Raw genomic sequence first — 22027 nt, 5'->3', positions numbered from 1 at the left:
TCCGTATTCAAACAATCGAAGATATTTTTAAGCAATCTTAACCACGTACGAAACTTAATGCGATTTATGAGGAAGTTATATTTTTGGTCATTGCCTTACTGATAGAGTGTAGTAATTATTTCGACTTTTAGTTATCAGTGGTGCATGATGAAGTGCGAATCAGGTGGGGCTGCGATTATCTGGCAACGATGAATGTCCTGAAAGAGATTACTGCCCTGAATAACATAAGAAAGCAATTACGCCAATGTTATGTCGAACTTGGTTTCTGAAGGCAGAGTTTCAAGAGATGCACAGCATGGTGAACTTAGGTATGGCGAAGACTCTAAGAGGTCCGAATGGCATTCCAAGTCTTTATTTTTCTTTCGATGCCACGATCTGTCCGAGTCAATAGGAGGGCTAAATACCGCGACGGGGCTAACCTCTGTGGCGGTGTTCACACCGTAAGGTTGGACGATGAGGCAGAGCTCGGGCTGATCCAGCAAACTAGTAAATCTCGCCAAGATGTCCGATCTTGAAATCCGTACCTCATGCGCAGCTATCGCACTTCAAATCTGCTGAGATGTGCCGCTGTACTCGCGGGCAACTTTGATCTCGGCAAGAACGAAGTTTCCTGTTTTCCAGTGGACGTTTGTTAAATTTCCAGTGTTTTGCGTTGCATTTTGTGGACTCCGTAGTGAGCCTTGATATCACCCTTTTCATAAGGCGTAAAGTGTCAGTCCCAACAAAGTCCATGACTAAACCGCACAGCCGACCAGCTCGCAGGGACGACATACTGGGAATGGCGCTACACAGAATGTCATTTCGTGGACACTGCAATAATATCACCATTTCTTGTGTCCAAATGCTTAACAGATGCCTTGGGCCCTCGTTACAAGGTATCAAAAATGGCCAGCGGCGACCTACTCGTTGAATTTCGCGAGAGCATCCAATGCTTGAAACTCTCATGCATTGCTTCCATGGAGGACATCCCTGTCTCCGTGATTCCCCACCGATCCCTTAACACAGTCCGAGGCGTTATCTCAGAAAGTGACTTCATCCATTTAACAGAAGCCGAAATGCTTCAAGGGCTCACCGACCAGAATGTGATTGACGTTCACCGAAACAATATCCGCAAGTATAATAAAGAAATAGACACCAAACACATGGTCCTCACATTAAACACCAGCACTTTGCTCGAAACGATCGAAGTTGGATATTTGAAAGTCGATGTTAGACATTATATACCCAATCCCCGCTGATGTTTCAACTGTCAAAAGTTTGGCCACGGCTCAAAGACCTGCCGTGGCCGCAAAACCTGCGCGAAATGCGCCTCGAAAGACCACCATTCTGGGGAATGTGACGCAGCACTGCGCTGCGCAAACTGCGAAGGAGACCACGCTGCACACTGAAGAGCGTGTCCGTCCTGGAAAGAGGAACCATCACCATAAAGACCAAAGAAAACATATCATTTAAAGAAGCAAGGAGACGTTTTGCGCTTACCAACACATTCTATTTCACAGCAAAACCAAACTTCGCTGAAGTGGAGCACAGGGGCGTAGCACCACAAAGCACTCCGGCGCCTGCCGAGGCCTCTTCCACCGAGCCGATGGCAGGGCCCTCCACGCCCCAGGCAGCGTCAGCGAAGGCTGCTCTGCCACCATCAAAACACGGAGCGCCGGTCCATGGGTCGGCATCCCGCAGGACTTCCCCCATCGGGGGAGGCTTGAAAGTAACACAACCGCGGCTTCTCCGCGGCCCTCCAGCACCTCTGTTGAGGTGATGGATACAACTCCCACTCCGCCTCTTTTACAGAGGCGGAACAGCTCTCTCGAGCGAAAAAAAGACAGACCTCTCATAACGGGCCCAGAACATGAGTAAACCTCATATCGTTCCACCCCAAAAGATAAAAATAGTGTTTTTAGTTCGGTGGAACTGTAGAGGCCTGTTGAGGAATTACAGTGACATAACAGATATTTTAGGGTCAATGTTTCCTGTAGCCTTATGTCTTAAGGAAACCAATCTAGGTCCACAAGATATGAATATCCTGAAACATTACAAAACTTTAGACGCGATCGCGAGCAGGCTAATAGACTCTCAGGAGACGTCGCGATTATCGTTCGAAGCGGCGTCCCTGCTCGAGAAATCAAAATCAAAACAAAACTTGAAGCCGTTGCGGCCAGCATCATCAGCTATAAAACAATAACTATCTGTTCTGTATATATTCCTCTACATTTTACATTAACGGTTCATGATATACACGAACTTATTCATAAGCTTCCACAAACATATTTAGTAGTTGGGAATTTTAACGCTCACTCTCTTTTTGGAGAAGCAAGCGCTGTGACTCTAGGAGACAAATATTTGAAGGTTTGATCCTTACAAGTAATGTATGTCTTTTAAATGCGGAAAAGGCCACACAGTGCTCCCCTACCTCAGAGAAAATGACCTGTTTAGATTTTTCATTTACTTCCCCTTCTGTTTTTAACGATTTTAAAAGGGATGTCATTGACAACCCATACGGTAGCAATCACCTCCCTGTAATAATCAGTTCAGTATCTCCACCGGAAATAATCCCCACAAAACCGCAACGTTGGAAGCTGCATCTATCAGACTGGGAACTTTTTAGAGCAAAAGCTGCTTTACAAAATATAGATTTAGAAAACCTGACCATCGATCAGATAAACGAAAAGCTCAGCAATTGTATCGTAACGGCTGCAGAATTAGCTATTCTGCTGTCTTCTGGAGCAGTGCGACAAATCCACGAAGTGTGGTGGACAAAAGATTGCAAGGAGGCAAAAAAACAGCAAAATATAGCTTGGGGTAAATTTTTCAGGTATCCAACACATGAAAATCTCGTATATTTTAAAATGACAAGAGCTAAAGCTCGCTACAACCGTCGCATTGCCGACAAAACTTCATGGCAGAGTTATGTTTCTTCTATAAACAGTCAAATCACGTCTAAAAAATGTGGGAGCAGGCTCTAAAATTAAACAACAACTTCTCAACGTTCACAATTCCTCTGCTGACAACACCTGGCACTGAAACAAGCATAAGGGAACAGGCAGACATTTTGGGTGAACACTTCGCTGCAGTTTCCAGTTCAACGCAATATACGCAGTTATTTATAAAACACAAAAATGTAACCGAAAAACAAAGAGAAATAGAGGTGAAAAATAAGAATAAAACAATTTAATTACTCTCCAAGAAATAAACACAGCACTGTCTGCCGGGAAGAAAACTGCTCCAGGAGCCGACCAAATACACTATGAAATGCTCGCCCATCTTTCTGAGCCTGCCGTAGAAGCACTTTTAAGATCCTTTAAACAAGTATGGTTTTCAGGGAAAGCACCTCAAGCCTGGTAAAAAAGCTATTATTGCACCGTTTCTTAAACCTAGTAAACCTCCAAGATCATCTAGCAGGTATGGACCCATAGCCCTTACCAGTTGCCTCGCCAAATCCTTTGAAAGTGTCCTGAAGAAAAGATTAACTTTTGTCCTTCAATCCTGCGAACTTCTAGATATCAATCAATGCGGTTTTAAAAAGGGATGCTCTGCAACAGATCACCTAGTCCGTCAAGAAAATATGAGCGTTTGGACCTTTAAGGCCCCTCGGCGGAAGCAACACATCACTTTGGCCCCAGCTTCCTGTAGACGGCACCCCCGGCCTGACCCGACCCGGGGAAATCGGCAGTCGGCTTTTCCTGTCCTCCCCTCCGTCTTTTACTTTCCTGTCATAATTCTTAGAACTTTCCTGTCTCCTCCTCCTTTCTCGGTTTTTTCAGTTTTCATAGGCGGCGAGGGTTAACCTTGTGCGGCCAACCACCCTGAGTTGCGTCATATTTAGTTATAGCAGTGGTGTTCAGCTGGCGTGCGCAGGGCTTGTTTCAAAGTTCTTGTCCCGTCCCCTTGTTGGGCTCCATGGTGGGTGGCTGGCACTGTGGCCGAAGAACAAAATTTTGTATGGCTTCCTCTCTGCTTACTAATGATCGCTCTCTGAAAAGGGGGCGGACCGATGTCACATCCCAGTTTTTCAACAAAAAGAAGACAACTTTCCCTAAGTACCACATCGTCCACAGTAAAGAAACAGAAAAGCCAGCCAGACAAATATCCCCGTTCTTGTTTCAAGAGTTCTTACAGATTCCTTGGGCCCTCAGTACAAAGTTACAAAGTTGGCTAGTGGTGGCCTCCTGCTCGAACTGCTCGACATTACTCAAATAGCAAAACTTGCAAACATTGAAACTTTTGGCTATATTCCTGTCTCTGTCACACCACACAGATTATTGAACACAGTACGTGGTGTCATCTCAGACAATGACTTTCTGCACCTAACAGAGGAAGAGATGCTTGAAGGACTTTCCCCGCAAAATGTAACCAACGTCCATAGAATTACAATCCGCGAAGACAACAAATAAATTCCATCAAAACACCTGGTCCTGACGTTTGTCTCTTGCACCCTGCCCGAGTCAATCGAGGTAGGCTATGCAAAAATCTCCGTTCGCCCATATGTACCCAACCCTAGACGCTGTTTCAAATGCGAGAAGTTCGGTCACGGCTCACAAAGCTGCCGTGGCCGCAACACCTGTGCTAAATGTGCTTCAAATGACCACCAATCAGACGACTGCGATGCCGCGCCACGCTGTGCAAACTGCGAAGGCGACCACGCTGCTTATTCAAGGTCTTGTCCTGCCTGGAGGAAAGAAAAGGAAAAAATTACAATAAATACAAAAGATAATATCACATTTAAAAGAGGCAAGAAGGCGTTATGAGATGTCACGGCACTTTCTCCATCACTCCTCACACAAACTTCGCCGTTGTGGTGCGCGGGCGCGGCGCATCACAGCGGCCTTCGGCACCTGCCCAGCTCATACTAAGTGAGGTTGAGGCAGGGCCATCCGCGCCCCTGGCAGATGCAGCGAAAGCTGCTATGCCACCCCCGCAAACGGGCCCGCCGGCCACCTAGTCGGCAGCCCGCAAGGCTTCCCCGTTCGGGAGAAGTTCACCACCCCCCTGCCCGTGGGTTCCCCGCGGAACTCCAGCGCCTCCAGTGAGGCGATGGATACAACTCTGGGCTCGCTTCGGCCGAAACGACGGCGGGGCTCCCTTGACCGAAAAAAAGACAAAATCATGATAACAGGCCCTCAAAAAGGAGGGACCTGAGGTTCAGAATACATCCCCTTAAAAATTTATAATGGCATTTCTTATCCACTGGAACTGCCGTGGAATTTTAAAAAAACTATGATGATGCAACAGATATCTTACATTCTCTGTCTCCTGTGGCACTGTGCCTTCAGGAGACCAATTTGGGACCTTTACACAAAAATATTTTTAAAAATTTTAGTCTTTCGCTATGACCGTGATCAGGCGAATAGGCGAATCAAGCTCCAGACGAATTATGAAGCCGTTGCATTCACTTTCATTAGCTTTAAAACAATTACCATATGCACAGTGTATCTTCAACCACACCTCACAGTAACACTCTATTACCTAGAAGCACTGTTTATTCAGTTACCGGAGCCATAGCTGGTAGTCGGAGATTTTAATGCGCGCTCCCCATTTTGGGGAAGTGAACACAGACGCCAGAGGTCGGGTTTTAGAAGATTTTATTCTGTGCAACAACGTCTGCTTGCTCAATACAGGCAAACCGACATATTACACTTCATCCTCAGGTAAAATGAGTTGCATAGACTTGTCTTTTAGCTTGCCATCCATTTTTACCGATTTTAAATGAGATATTCTTGATAACACGTACGGAAGTGATCACTTTCCAGTGATAATTACCTTTTCATCACCACCACCAATAATTCCAACTAAACCACGCCGTTAGAAACTGCACATAGCGGACTGGCCACTATTTAAAGAAAAGGCCTGTCTGGAGAAAATATTTTCAAATGATCTTAGGATTGACGAAATAAATGAAATTTTTACATGTATAATTTCGGCTGCACGTCTAGCTATTCCGCAGTCGTCAGGAGTAGTACGCCGAAACCACAAGGTTTGGTGTAACCAAGATTGCAGAGAAGCAAAAAAGGATCAAAACAAAGCCTGGAGAACTTTCCGAAGATACCCCACACGCGACAACCTCATAAATTTTAGAAACGCGAGAGCAAAAGCACGATATATCCGTCGCAATGCTGAAAAAACATCGTGGCAAAACTACGTATCGTCAATAAGTAGTTCAGTTACATCAAAACAAATGTGGGAACAAGTCCGCGAACTAAATGGCAGCTTTTCTCCGTTCACAATTCCTTTCCTAACATTTCCGGATAGACAAACAAGCATCAGCGAACAGGCCGACAAACTAGGGGAACACTTCGCCACAGTTTCAAGCTCCTCACACTACACACAATCATTTTTAGAATACAAGAACAAAACTGAAAAACAACGACTGCCGACCAGTGGTAGTGCAAATGAACAATACAAAAAATAATTACACTAGAAGAAATCCGTACAGTACTTTCGGCCGGCAAACAGACAGCACAAGGCCCAGATGAAATCCAAATTTAAAATGGTTGCACACCTCTCTGAAGATGCTGTAGAAGCTCTTCTGAAAATTTTCGATAAAATATGGCAGTCTGGAAAAATGCCAGAGGCGTGAAAAAACGCAGTGGTTGTGCCATTCCTGAAATCAGGAAAACCGTCAACTTCGGGTGGAAGTTCCAGGCCAATAGCACTTACGAGTTGTCTTGCTAAAAGTTTTGAAAGTGTGTTAAATATTAGGTTAATGTTCACCCTAGAATCGCGAAAACTTCTTGATATACACCAATGTGGATTTAGAAAAGCATGCTGTACAATCGACCATCTCGTCCGTCTTGAAAACACAGTCCATGAAGCATTCATACACAAACAGCAATGTCTGGCAATATTTTTTGACTTCGAAAAAGCTTATGATACCACCTGGAGGTTTTGGATCCTTCGTGACCTCGCGGATCTAGGTAACCGTGGCAGGATTCTAAACTATCTAAAAGACTTCCTCTCTGACTGTTCCTTTCGTGTACGTCTAGGCTACACGCTTTCGAAAAAAATTCATCCAAGTAAACGGCGTACCGCAGGGGTGTAATCTAAGTACCACACTCTTTATTGTAAAAATGAACTGAATATCGCTAATAATTCCAAAGACCATCATGTATTCCGTATATGTTGACGACCTTCAAATTTCATGCACATCTTCCAGTTTATCAACACGCGGAAGACACATACAGCTTACACTGAACAAACTAGCGACTTGGGCAGACCAAAATGGATTGAAGTTCTCTCCACAAAAAAACAGTTGCCGTCCTTTTTTCACTGAAAAGGGGCGTGCAGATTGATCCCACCCTGCACATGAATGAAACTTTTCTACAAGTAAAACAAGAGCATAAATTCCTAGACATAACTTTTGATAGAAACCTCACATTCCTACACTCTCAGAAAGAAAGCTTCCCGATCGCTAAATATACTGAAGATACTCTCACGGAAACTTTGGGGGTCAGATAGGTTGTGCCTTTTACAGATCTACCGCTCCGTAGTACGGTCCACTTTGGACTATGGATGTATTGTGTATGGGTCTGAAAGACCATCATACCACAAAAAACTGGATCCTATACAAAACCTGGGTCTCCGTTTATCAACTGGTGCATTCATAACATCCCCAATAAACAGTCTATATGTAGAAACAAATGAACAATCTCTTGCAAACAGAAAAGCAAAGCTTACCTGTGCGTATGTACTAAAAATAAGATCCGTACCAAAACACCTTTGTTACCCCATCGTTACCAAGTGCACATCTAGAAGACTGTTCAATAATAAACCACAATCAATCAGACCTTTGCTGTTACGGTTTGAAGACGCATGTCATGAACTGGGAATACTAGATGCTCTACCTAAAATTGCCTCGAGACACGATCCACTGCCACCATGGCACTGCCCTCACACTGCATGTGACTTCACGCTTACACAGTTTTGTCAAAAGCAAACACCACATAAACTCCTACTACAAGAATACTTGGCTTTGAAAGAAAATATTCAAGCTACATGGAGTTTTTCACTGATGGCTCCAAAACAGCGATGCATGTTGGAAGTGCCGTAGTACAGGGGAAATGGGAAAAAAATAGTAAGATTACCAAATGATGGATCAATTTTTACTGCGGAATGCTATGCAGTCTGTATGACTGTGGACAAAATTATGCATGAGAACATCAAAAACAGTATAATATACACCGATTCTCTGAGCCTACTCACAGCGCTGCAGTCAAGAAATGCAATTGAACCCTTAGTGGGGAGCATCATACACAAAATAGAAAATTTCACAACACAAGGACATACGATAAGATTCTCCTGGATCCCGAGCCACGTCGGCATAGAGGGTAACGAGAGAGCAGACGCAGCAGCCGTACGAGCTCAAAATGGTGAAATAAAAAATGTGGACATACGTTTTAAAGACTGCATGAAGTTGATACATAACACATTAAAGAACAAATGACAGAAAGAGTGGGATAATGAACTCAACAGCAAACTACACTTCATAAAGCCACTCTTGGGGGAATGGAAGTCATGCAAACACCAGGAACGTTTCACTGAAGTAATCTTATGTCGTCTTCGCATAGGACACACACACCTGACACACAACTACTTACTTACAAAAGAAGACAAACCCGTTTGTGAAAGATGCGGAGACGAGCTCACACTAAACCATATTTTATTCGCATGTTCAAACCTAGAAAAACTAAGGAAAAAGTATTTTAGTCAATTTTATAATCAATGCATTCCATTTCACCCAGCACTACTCTTGAGCGATAATGCAATTGTTGACATTTCTTATGTTTCTAACCTTTTACGAGAGGTTGCTTGTCTTAAGGAACTGTAAATGCCTCACCTTTATGTGATACACCTCAGCCACTTTCTCATACCTGAGAAGATGCTGAGGTGTGTATTTCATTGGTTGGGGGTCTCGACATCCTTCCTCTGCAAAGGATGGCCGCTGAGGTTACCTGACCTTTTTAAAGCTTTTAACATTGGCCATTTTGAAAAATTCTGTCTTTTACCTTCACTAGATGGTGAGAAATAGCATTTTAGGCCCTTTTCACCACCGCTTCATTTCTGTCATATTAAATCCGGCACAAGACAATTTTCTATACCTTGCGTTTGGCGCATGATGTCCTTAGCCGCCTATGTGCCATAAAACCCAACACAACACAATACCCGTCAAGAAAACACTGTCAGAGAAACTTTTATACACAAACAATACTGCCTTGCAGTCTTTATTGATTTACGAAAAGCTTATGACACAACATGGAGGTTCGGGATTCTCGAGGACTTATCTAAGATCGGCATCCTTGGCAGAATGCTGAACTCCCTTAAAGACTTTTTGTCTAACCGTTCATTTAATGTCCGCCTCGGCTCAACGCTTTAGAGAAATTTTATTCAAGAAAATGGAGTACCTCATGGCTGTATTTTAAGCACTACCCTCTTTGTCGTAAAAATGAACTCTCTCAGTAAAATAATCCCGAGGTCCGTTACGTACTCAGGCAATGTAGACGACCTTCGAATAGCTTGTACATCCTCCAATGTATCAACATGCGAAAGAAAAATACAATTGGCTGGAAATAAACTAGCAGCATGGGCGGATAAAAATTGTTTCCGGTTTTCCCCACAGAAATCAATGGCAATTCTGTTCTCATTAAAACGAGGACTACAGGCAGATCCCACCCTACATCTGAACGAAACCTAGTTGCCTGTAAAAAATGAGCACAAATTTTTAGGTATAACATTTGACAAAAAACTCACTTTCCTGCCTCATATTATTGCACTGAAAAAGAAAACTTCCCGATCACTGAATATACTCAAAGTCCTTTCACATAAACACTGGGGTCCTGACAGGGCAACCCTTTTAAAAATTTACCGCTCTGTAGTAAGATCCTGCTTAGACTATGGCAGTATAGTATATGGTTCGGCAAGGCCATCGTATTTGAAACGACTCGACCCGGTGCACAATTTATGTTTGCGCCTTTCAACTGTTGCTTACAGGACGTCACCTATAAACAGTCTTTATGTTGAAACCAACGGGCCGTCACTTGCAGACAGAAGAGCCATGCTCACATGCTCGTACATTCTAAAAATTCGTTCACTGCACAAACATATTTGTGACCCCATCGCTACAGAGTGCCCATCTAGAGTACTCTTTATCAATAAACTGCATACTACCCGTCCACTGCTCTTACAATTCGAAGACATGTGCCAGAACCTTGGCGTGCTAGACATATTGCCAAGCATTTCTCGAAGGCGAGGTCCACTTCCGCCATGGTACAACTTTCCGGAAATCTGTGATCTCACTCTTACAGACTTCCGTAAAAAACAAATTCCGCAAGAACATATCATACAAGAATTCCTTACACTTGAAGAAAAGTACAGTAATTACGCAGCTTTTTATACAGACGGTTCTAAAACAGACGCTTCCGTTGGAAGTGCAACGGTACACGGGAATTGGAATAAAACAGTAAGACTTCCACAGTGTGCTTCAATCTTCACTGCGGAATGTTATGCTATCTGTGTAGCCATAGAAAAAATAATAAATGAGAACCTCGCCAACAGTATTATTTACACAGACTCGCTAAGTGTGCTCACAGCCGTTCATTCTAGAAATCCAATAACCCCGCTGCTTGCCGACCTCATACAAAACATTACAACATCCCTAGCTCAAGGACAAAACATACGACTCTGCGGGGTGCCAAGTCACGTCGGAATAAAGGGCAATGAAAGATCAAATTTGTGTGCTGCTGAAGCTTGTGGCAAGAAAATAAAGAATAAAAATGTGCCCTATAAAAATTGCATGAAATTAGTACAATGTAAGGCAAGGAAAATTTGGCAGTCCACTTGGGACAGCGAAGTAAATAACAAGCTACACTTAATAAAACCAGTGCTCGGCGAATGGAAGTCACGTGTGCATCAGAAACGCTTCAACGAAGTCATTATCTGCCGCCTCCGTATAGGCCACACACACATTACTCACAAATTTCTGCTAAGAAAAGACAAACCAGTTTGTGCATGTGGAGATGAACTTACAGTCAGTCACATTTTAATTTCATGTTCTAAACTGGAAAATGTTCGGAAAAAGTGCTTCTCTTCGTTTCATAACCAACGCATTCCTTTTCATCCATCACTTCTCTTGGGTTAAAATGCAATTGTGTACATGTCCTTCGTTTCTAGATTTTTAACAGAAGCTGGTGCTTTTAAAAATATGTAAAACCTGGGCCAGTACGTTGCCTGATGCACCTCAGCCACTTTCGCATTACAGAAAAAAGGGCTGAGGTATTTTATTTTGATTTGATGGGGTCCTCCAGTCCTTTCCCAACCAAGGACGGCTGATGAGGGTACCCAGCCTCCTTTGAAACCTTTATTATCTTGTTTTGCTCTCAATACTGGGCAGAAGGGTATAAACTTTTTAGGCATTCTACACCGCCATATTTTTTATACCTTTGTAAAAATCTACGGAAAACAATTTCTTATACCTTGAGCTTGGCGCATGATAGCCTTATTCGCTTATGCGCTATTAAACTCAACTCAACTTTTAGTCTCGTCCATGGCAGGGAGGCCACGACCACGCTGGACGCCATGCTGCCCAACGTTACCGAAGAACATAACGTCGACGTGGCCGCGTACCTTCAACGCACAGAAGCCCGAAGAATTACCCGATTAAGGATGAAAGACCAGCAGCGTTACAACTTACGAAGACGCAACGCGGAATACAAGCCAGGAGACCGAGTTTGAGTTTGGATGCGCACTCGCCGGCGCGGATTGAGTGAAAAGCTTTTGTGCCGCTTTTTCGGGCCGTACTAGGTTCTTTGTTGGCTAGACGAACTGGACTATGAAGTCATCCTTGATGAAATGACTGCATCTCTGCGACGCCGCGTACGACCACAATTTGTCCATGTCGTCCGTATAAAGCCCTATAATGTACGCTAAACGAGGCTGTGTTTCCACTCTGTTTTCTTGCACGGCTGGTTTTATTTGTTTCTAGCCGCCTTAATTGCTTTAAAGCATCGGATCGATGCTTCTTTGAGAAGAGAGTAATACCGCGAATATTTGTAGTGTTTGTTGATACTTCAAAGCTGCCGGCACGCCGTTTTATCGCTTTGTTCGCGATGCAAGATGCGACCAGATTTATCTCGATTTTTCGCATCCAGGCGGAGCCCATTCTAGGTTGTTCCAGAATTTTGTAGCCACTTTGCACGCCGTATCTCGAAAGTTAACTGCAAGCTTTAAATTGAGCGTTCTGTTGGACGACCGCTGAGCCCGCATGTTGCTACGCCGCTGCCGAGTGATTCAGTTCATTGTGGGCGCAATTTCAGCCTAAATTAAGAGTTTTAGTTTGACATAATTTTCGCTGCCGTTCTGCTCCCCGGAATATAGTCGCCACTTCGTGACAATGTGATAGCAGAGGCAAGAAAACCCTACTCATAAAAAGAGTAATTTTCGAACCATAAGACAAAGTAGAAGAGGGAGTGGAGTACAAGCATCTAGCAGTAAATTCTTCTCGATGCAGTAAGGAATTGGTGAGCAGCTGAGTTAACTGTCGTGTTGCTGAAGCCCAGCTGAGTAGCGCCAAACAAAAGCAAATTTGCAGGAGTCATAAACACACATAATTTTGAAAAGTAATTCCGGGAAAAGTTTTTGGGGGGAGGCGATACGGCCACCGGGCAACAAGAAACGATCCAACGTTACTACACCCAGCCTTACTACACCCACTGCAGGCTCAACGTCTCTCCCATGTCTCTGCAATTAACCCTGTCCCTGGCCAGCTGCAGCCACCGTATCTGCGCTAACTTCTTAATCTCACCGGCCCACCTAACTTGCTGCCGCCCCCTGCTACGCTTGCCTTCTCTTGGAATCCACTCCGTTACCCTTAAGGACCAGAGGTTATCTTGCCAAGAAAAATTCAATGCGCTAAGGAAGGGACAAAGTGAAAAGTAGACACACACACCAGCGCTCCCTTTCTCCTTTTCACTTTGTCCCGTCCTTAGCGCTTAAAATTTTTCTTGTCAAGCACCAACTGGCCCGGCTGATTCCCCTCTTGGATTATATTGCTTTCGAATTACATGCCCTGCTGAAGTCCATTTCCTCCGCTTCATCAGGATGAGGATTCCATTAACCCGCGTTTGTTTCCTCACCTACTCTGCCCGCTTCCTGTCTCTTAACGTTACGCCTAACATTTTTCTTTCCATGGCTCACGGCGTTGTCTTAAGTCGAACCCTTTTCGTTAGCCTCCAAGTATCTGCCCTATAGGTGAGTACTGGCAAAATACAGCTGTTGTGCACTTTTCTCTTAAGAGGTATTAATAGTATGCCATTCATGATCTAAGTGATCCTGCCATGCGCGTTTCACCCCATTCTTATTCTTCCTGTCATTTCCATTTCATAATCCGGATCGGTGGTTCCTACCTGCACTAAGAAGACGTATCCCCTTAACACTACCAGCACTTCGCTACCAAATGTGAAGTGCTGCACTCTTGCGAGACTGTTCAAATTACATCGAATTTCTGCATGTTAATTTTTAGACCCACGATACTGTTCTGCCGCTCTAATTGATCATGCTTTGCAGTTCGTCTCCTGAGTGAATCGGCAACCAATGTCATCAGCGAATCGGAGATTACGAATGCATTATCCATTAACTCTCGTTACTAACTGTTCCCAGTCCAGGCTTCGTAATGCATTGTTTAGATAGGCGGTGAATATCATTGGCGATATCATGTCTCCCTGTCTGACACCCTTCATTATTAGAATTTCATTGCTAACATAATGAACTATGCCAGCTGTGCAGTCACTACAGATATCTTCCAGTAATTCGACATGATTCTCCTACATCCTGATTCCTCAGTGCCCGCATGATTGCTGAGGTTTCTACTGAGTCACATGCTTTGTCATAATGTTTGAAGGGTATATATAAGGGTTGCTTATATTTTTGATGATGATACAGGCTCTGCAATTGTCAACCGCCCGAAGCATCTTACTGATGCTGGACTCTGGTTCCAGCAATACAGGAGCTTTAAAGCATAATGGCTGGCCAGCTTTCCACGTTTCGTGAGGAATTCAGGGGTGCTGCGGTCTTTCAGTGGAACGCAAGAGGCCTAAAATCATGAATCGCAAGTTTTCGGCAATATGTTTTCAACAACCACTTCCCGATATTAGTCATCTGTGAACCTAACTTATCCCAAGCAATCAGGATTTCCGGGTACGAGCCCTACATTCGGGGAGCGCAGCAAAGGTCTGGTTTACATCCGAACCGACGCAACGTACGTTTGCTGGCCAGTTCAACCCCACAATGACAATCAGTACGTGTGTTTCATAGTCAAAAATGTATCCATAGAGTTCACACTGATTGCGGCGTATGTGTCCCCCTCCGATCAATTGGACTGCGAGAGGTTGAAGACAAATATGGAGGCAACCCGGGCTCCTAGGATTATTAGCGGAGATTTCAACGCCCACCACCAACTGTGGGGAAGTCCTATAATCAACGCCAGAGGGCGGAATCTGGCCTGAAAATGAGATTTACGTAACGAATGACGGCAGCCCGACATACCTGCGATGCAGTTGATGCAGCAGTTTCCTAGACCTGACGCTAGTTTCGCGGTCTCTGCACCGGCGTGTCCAGTGGTTTTCTGATGTGCAGACCCACTGGGGTGACCACATATCCACGTACCTCAAGATTCCAGGTCATGGGGCGTCCGGCCCAGCTAAACACGCACACATCGATTGGACGGCATTCAAAACCCGAATGGAAAAGGCGTCTAAAGAAGCCCTCACTCCTAGTTTGAAGGACAATATAGCAACAGCAATGAAGGCTGCTACAGGCTTCCTGACGTCAACTAGAATGCGCACCGAATTTGATGTCGAATTAGACCACCTACGTGCTATTCGTCGGCGTGCAGAAAAACGTTACAGACGGACCAAATGCGTAAGGGACCTCAGAGAGGCGCGTCATGTGCAGAGGAAAATCAAGCGAGGAATGGACACGCTGGCGGAACAGCGCTGGAAGTCCTTCTACCAATCTCTGGATCCTCGAAAGCCCATTTGCCTCATTTGGCGGACAGTGCGGGGGCTTCGAACGCTTCCACAGCAAAGACAGCCCTTCTATGCGTTGGTTCTACATCAACAACGTCATCAGATTGAAGTAGCAACTGACTTCTGCAGGACGACCGCGGGTGCAGTGACTACCTCGGGTTCCCAGCGTGTTCCTCCTGCATCACGGGATTCATTGGTGGATGTTGTCTTTACTCGTGAGGAACTTGATGCTGCCCTTGCAGAAAGTAAGCGTTCGTCTGCAGCAGGTCCAGACGTTATTACATATGCTGCGCTGTGCCTCCTTGGCCACGACGCGCGTAGAGCTACTCAGCCTTTACAACCACTCGTGACAAGACGGTGTTGTCCCTCCCCAGTATAAATCCAGTCGCATGAGACCATTACTAAAACCAGGGAAATCCCCGCTCGACCTGTCATCGTACAGGCCAATAGCTTTGGCCAGTTGTGTAGGAACGTCACGGAAACAATGCTTCTGGCGCGTCTTGAGTGGTACCTTGAGCACAATAACGTGTATCCTAATACCATGGTGGGTTTCCGACGGGGTCGCTCCTCTACAGACAACGTCATTGTTCTCGTGTCCACAGTACAGCAACAGAAATGTCAGAAACGCATGTGCGCGGCACTTTTTCTTGACATCAAAGGTGCATACGATAACGTGACACATGATGCCATAGTTGATGCGGTAGAGGCTGTTGGAATCGGTGGACGGATGTGTAGGTGCATCCAAAGCTATCTGACCAAAAGGACATTTTTATTATGTGTGAAGATGGCTCCACACCCGTGCATTACACCTACCGGGGCGTGCCCCAGGGCGGAGCGCTCAGTCCTACATTGTTTAATCGAACACTTATAAGACTCCAGGAGTACCTACCTAATACCGTCCATATCTCTACGTACGACGATGACATCTGCATCTGGGCCTCCTCTGTGACGCGTCTCCAGGTGCGAGCAAGACTAAAGAAGGCAGCAACCATAACTTCCTCCTATCTCCGAGGGCAAGGTCTGAGCGTGTTATCCGAGAAGTGCGCTGTAGCGGCATTCACGAGCAAAAGTATGACTAGTTATCCGCTACTGACGGCCATGTCATTGGCTGTCGTGCATCTCTAATCGTTTTTTAGGAATTGTTATAGATCGGAATTTATCATGGAGCCAGCATTCTAAAGACAAACTAATCTCTATCACACACCTGCTCAGATTTCTTGGCGGAAAATCATTGGGATTGTCGATTCTATCAATGCTGCAACTCTACAGAGCACTCTTTTTGGGAATTTTGCGGTATAGTGCACCAGTGCTTTCAAGTACATGCAAGAAAAATTTGTGTGTCCTGCAAGCTATAAGAGGTCAGGCACTTCGCACATGCCTGGGTCTCCCTCGCAGCGCATCAACATTTGCTACCATTGCAATCGCCCAGGACTACCCACTCTCGACGCATAAACCCTTGAAACCCTGCGGTTCCACATACGGCATCTAACAAGGATTCCACAGCACCACCTTGTGTCAGTGGCGAAAAAAAAGATCACACGCATCGTTTTCAAAGGTTATAGCACCCCACCAGTCGTCCATCCCATCGCAGTTCACCCCGGCAGCACGGCCTTCCTCGGCGCTGTGGTGTTTGCGGGAGCCATGCGTGCGCCTTTCAATTCCGGGCATAACGAAAAAATCGAACTTATCGACGCCGGCTATTAAACAGTTGACACTCTGCCTACTCCACGCAACATATAGTGACCGCATTCATGTGTATACAGATGGTTAGGTCTCAGGTACAAGTTCAACCTATGCCGTGGTCATTCCTGCGAGACGGACCTGTAATATCCAGCAAACTTCGAATCAGAGAACCTGCACCGGGTCAGAATTTCCGCTCTTCGTGCGGCTGTGCAGTACATCGGTGCGCAAACACCCCCAAAAATTGGCTGTGTTCTGCGACTCGAAAGTAGCCCTACAATATCTTAATTCTGCTTTATGCCATGGCGATCATGATCAACTCGTAGCTTTATTAAGACATCTTCAACACCAGGTGCTGGATGAGGTTCATCACATGGTCTTCCAGTAGATACCGGGACACTGTGGGATTATAGGAAACGACTCAGCTGCCGTTGCAGCTCGAGCGTCTCACGGTGGTGTCAACATTGTCCAGATATCGTTGACAAGAGCCGACGCAGCAAGACATCAGCGAATGCTTGGCCGAAAAGAGATTTTAGCTTCATGATCTCCTCCTGGCAACTCCACCTGCCGTCTGCACCGCCTAGACCCCTTACTTCAACTGAGCCCTCCGTCCGGCCTCTCCCGCTGCGATGCTACGCTGTTGTGTCGCCTGTGGCTGGGAGTGGCGTTCACAAATGCCTACTCCCACTTAATCGCAATGGGAGACTCTCCTGCGTGTGAAATGTGTGGGTGCGCCGAAACTATAGAACACCTTGTTTGTAACTGCCCTCGGTTTCTGCGTGAGCGTGCACTCCTGGCTGCAGCACTCCGCCGTTTAGTTCCTCGGCCCCTTACTGAAGCCAAGATTCTGGGTCCTTGGAGTAAGTCTTCATCGCAAAGGACAGCTTTGAAGGCACTTTTAAAGTTCTTGAAGAACTCAGGACTGAGTAAAAGATTGTAAACAATCAGTGTGTGCCATGTGTACCATACAAATAACGGCCAACGGACACGTCGAAAAGTGATCATATCCCTTTGTTTTATCCATTTTCTTTCTCTCCCTCCGTTCTCCTTTCCACGTGCAAAGTAGCATACCGGGCGCTGCCTAGTTAACCTCTCTGCCTTTCCGTCTTTCTCTCTCTCTCTCTCTTGATGATGATGAATTTTTATGGCGCTAGGGCATCTGCGGCCAAAGAGCGCCACGGCCCAGGGTTTCTTCTACTCAAGGTGGGCGGAAAGACTCACTTCCCTTAACATTCATCCTAAAGAAGCGGAACACCAGACAGGGGAAGCTTGTACCCACTGTATCGCCGGTGGGTATATTGCGGCACTGGTGTTAAAACCCCGCACCTGCCGCATGCGATGCGGATGCTCAAACGACTAGGCCACCACTACGGTTGTTGGTTATATTCTGAGTATTTCTCTATCACATGATTCCTAGTGTGAACATGATCTACTTGCGAGTGTCCTTTACGAAACCTTGACTTATGATTTGGTTAATTGAAATCTAACGTTGTACCCACTCTATTAGCGATTTTCTTACTAAATACCTTGCAGGAAACTGACAGTAAGCTGACCGGTCTGTAATTTTTCAAGTCCTTTGCGTCTCTTTTCTCATGAATAATGATAGTGTTAGCATTCTTACAAGCTTTTGGCACACTCGAGGTCTTAAGGCATTGTGTATACAGAGTGGTAACTTTTCTAGCCGAATCTCCCCTCCATCCTTCAACAGAGCTGCTGTTACCTGATCTTCCCCAGCTGTTTTCAATCTTTAGTATTGCTCTTAAGGCTTTCTTTGCTTCCTGTTTCGTTACTGGTCTGATGTCCTATTGCAGTAGGCTACTGCCACTCTCATTAAGTCTTCGGCTACTTGAATTATTTTATCCATATTGCTAGTGTCATTGCCCTCTTTGTCTCTTAACGGATGCACCTGGTTTTTACATATGCCTAGTATCCTCTTAATTGCTTTTAGGCTACCTCCGTTCTTTAGAGCAAGCTTCTTTCTCTCCGTATTAAACTTCTTTATTTCGGCTTCCTTGTGTTTATTGTTTAGTTTTATAGCTGTGCCTGTTCTATTCTGTCTTTGGAGTTAGACGCTTTCATGCTTTGGCATTTCTTAATCAGATCTTACGCCTCCTGAGACAGCTTTCGATATCCTGTCGAACTATTCTATCGGCTACTCCGTAATGATAGCTGCGAGATTATCGTTCATTGTTTGAACTTTAAGATCGTCTTCCCAAGTTAAAGCCGAATATCTGTTCTGCAGCGGTAACCTCAATTCCTCTACTTTCCCTCTTACAGCCAATGCGTTAATAAGATATCGCTTCACTAATTTCTTTCCTTCCCGCTTCAACAACGCACCTTTCTCAGTATCTCCACATACTGCACGATGTCAAGGGGAGCGCATAATATGAAGTCTCATTTTTCTTGTCACCATTCGGGCTCTTCGACGTTCACTTCCTGTCCTCTCTTTTGCGGAAGAAGGCATTTATGATCGGTAATTTTTTTCTCTCTGCTAAGTCTACTAGTAACTCCCCCCTACATTCCTAGAGCCTAGGCCGTAATCGCCTAACGCCTGGTATCCAGCCTGCTTCTTGACTACCTTCGCGCTGAAGTTGATTTTACTTTTTTCTTTGCCGATTCAACATCTTCATAGAAGCTTTCCGCGATCTGGTCATCAGGGCTACATGTACGCGCGTAGGCCTGCACTACCTTCAGTTTGTACTTATTATTAAGCCTGGTTACGATAGCGGCCACCATCTCCTTAATATTATAGAATTTCCCTACGCTGCCAGCTATATCCTGATTGATGAGGAATCCCACACGTAGTTCTTGTCTGTCAGCCAATCCACTATAGCACTACACATGCCTGGCCTCTAGTGTTTACACGCCTCATGTGTCCTCCTAACGTTTCTTAGACTTGTGACATCCCATTTAACACCCGCTAGTTCCTCAAACAACACTGGAAGGCTAGCCTCACTGGATAAGCCAGGTTGAATTTCCAATGGCAGCTTGTCTGGAGCCAGAGTTTCGTAGCACCCTACGTTGAGCTACAGGTCTGATCGCCGTCTTGGCTAGTTTTTCGCAGCCGCTGGGACTGAAGGTTGAGAGATAATTCGTTCATAGGAGGTTGTGGCCAAGTACTGCAAGCATTGCGGACTCAAGGTGTAACAGAACCTTACGCAAAATTACTGGAAGATATCTATAGCTGGTGCTTAGCTACCATAGTCCTCCATAAAGTGAGCAGTAAAATTCTAATAAGAAAGGGTATCAGGACACGCGATCTCTCAATGCTATTCACTGCCTGCCCACAGGATGTTCCGAGTCCTGTATTTCGAAAAGTTGGGAATAAAATTTAATAAGGAAACCGTAGTAATCTGCGATTCACTGATTACATTGCCTTGCAAAGTCGCTAAGGAGATGAATTGTGTGAGTAAGTGAGTGAGTAAGTTAGGAGTGAGTTATTTAGTGAGTGAGTGAGTGAGTAAACGTTCAGTGAAGAGGATGGTGGCTTTAAGTGTGTGGGTGGCCCCAGTCCAAGACTCCGGAGGCTTGTGCCGACCTTCTGGCGATAGAATAGCGCTGCCTGGCTGTCGAGGCCTGCACTGGGCAGCTTGACCTGCCACTGCTCCAGGGCCACATTGCATGGATTTAGATGGTGGGCCTTTGGGGACAAAGTCCATGTGATATGTGTTTGGGCTGGGGTGTTGCCACACCGTGGACATTTGTCTTCGTAAGTTGTTGGGTGCGCGCGATGTAAGTGGTGTAGCTTGCGATAGGTGTTTGTTCGAAGACGCCGTAGGAGGCTGGAGTGATTAGAGGCGAGGGAGGGATGACAGAGAGAGAGCAGATGGTTATTAAGGCGTTTGGTTTCTAGCCGGGCGGCAAAGTGGGAAGATAGGGGGTATAGGGGAGGAGGGGATGGCCCCGCTCTGTGAGTGTATTCTTGAACTAAGGTGTCTTGAAGGTTCCAGGATGCGTAGCACCTTTCTTGGGACACGTTCGCTTGTATAGGCTAGACTGACGGCTGGAGAGTCTCTGAATATGTGAGCGCTGTTGGAGCGGTTGGGCCTGTAGCTCGGACAGAGGCTGTCAGAAGAGAAGTGTTGTTGCTGTCTGCGGCAACACAGGAGATTGTATGCGGGTGGTCACATGTGGTGCCCGTACTGTCTTCGCAGACGCCAGTCTGGCTTGTCTCCTGATCTTTGGGAGATCACCATGCATGTGTCTGGAGATGCAGAAAACCACATACAGGAAATCAAAGTAATATTCAACGGTCAAACAAGGGAACAGCAGTTCACATTTCGTAGCGAGGTGCTGGAAGTGGTAAGGGAATATGCCTGCTTAGGGTAGGTAATGACTGCTGATACGGATCCTGAGATGGAAATAACTAAAAGATTAAGAATAGCGTGGAGCGCATATGGCAGGTTCTGTAAGATCATGAATGGCAGTTCACCAATATCCCTAGAGAGAAAAGTATACATCAGCTGTATCCTACCGGTACTCACCTACGGGCTAGAAATGCGGAGGCTAACGAGAGGGGTTCATCTCAACTTAAGGAAAATACAGCGAGCTATGAAAGGAAAAAATGATAGGTGTAACTTTAGGAGACCAGAAGCGGGCAGAGTGAGTGAGGGAACAAACGCGGGTTAATAACACCCTAGTCGAAATCAAGAGGAAGAAATGGACTTGGGAGCCGCCGTGGTGGCTGAGTAGTTATGGCGCTCGACTGCTGTCCCGAAAGACGCGGGTTCGATCCCGGCCGCGGCGGTCGAATTTCGATGGAGGCGAAATTCTAGAGGCCCGTGTACTGTGCGATGTCAGTGCATATTAAAGAACTCCAGGTGGTCAAAATTTCCGGAGCCCTTCACTACGGCGTCCGTCATAGCCTGAGTCGCTTTGGTATGTTAAACCCCCATAAACCAAACCAAACCAGAAATGGGCTTGGGCAGTGCATGTAATGCGTAGGCAAGACAACTGATGGTCCTTAAGGGTAACGGAGTGGATTCCAAGAGAACGCAAGCGTAGCTGGGGGCGGCAGAAAGTTAGGTGGGCGGATGAGATTAAGAAATTTACCGTGTCACGTTGGACGCAGCTGGCAAAGAACAGTGTTAATTGTCGAGACATGAGAGAGGCCTTTGCCCTGCAGTGGGTGTAGTCAGGCTGATGCTGTTATTGGGATAGGGTTGGTAAAGGTGGGTGCGGATGGTGGGGGTAGTATTCCGAAGTGTTGGAGCACGGCCCGTCCCGCGGAGATAGTAAGCGCGTGCGTTGACAAGTGAGGCCCGCATTTCGGATTTCATCAAAGGTGTTGTGGATGCCTGGAGTCACCAGTCGAGATGTTTACGTGCACGTGGGGA

Source organism: Amblyomma americanum, chromosome 8 (genome assembly GCF_052857255.1).
Source record: "Amblyomma americanum isolate KBUSLIRL-KWMA chromosome 8, ASM5285725v1, whole genome shotgun sequence".
NCBI classification, from domain to species: domain Eukaryota; kingdom Metazoa; phylum Arthropoda; class Arachnida; order Ixodida; family Ixodidae; genus Amblyomma; species Amblyomma americanum.
This window is presented reverse-complemented; position numbering follows the sequence as displayed.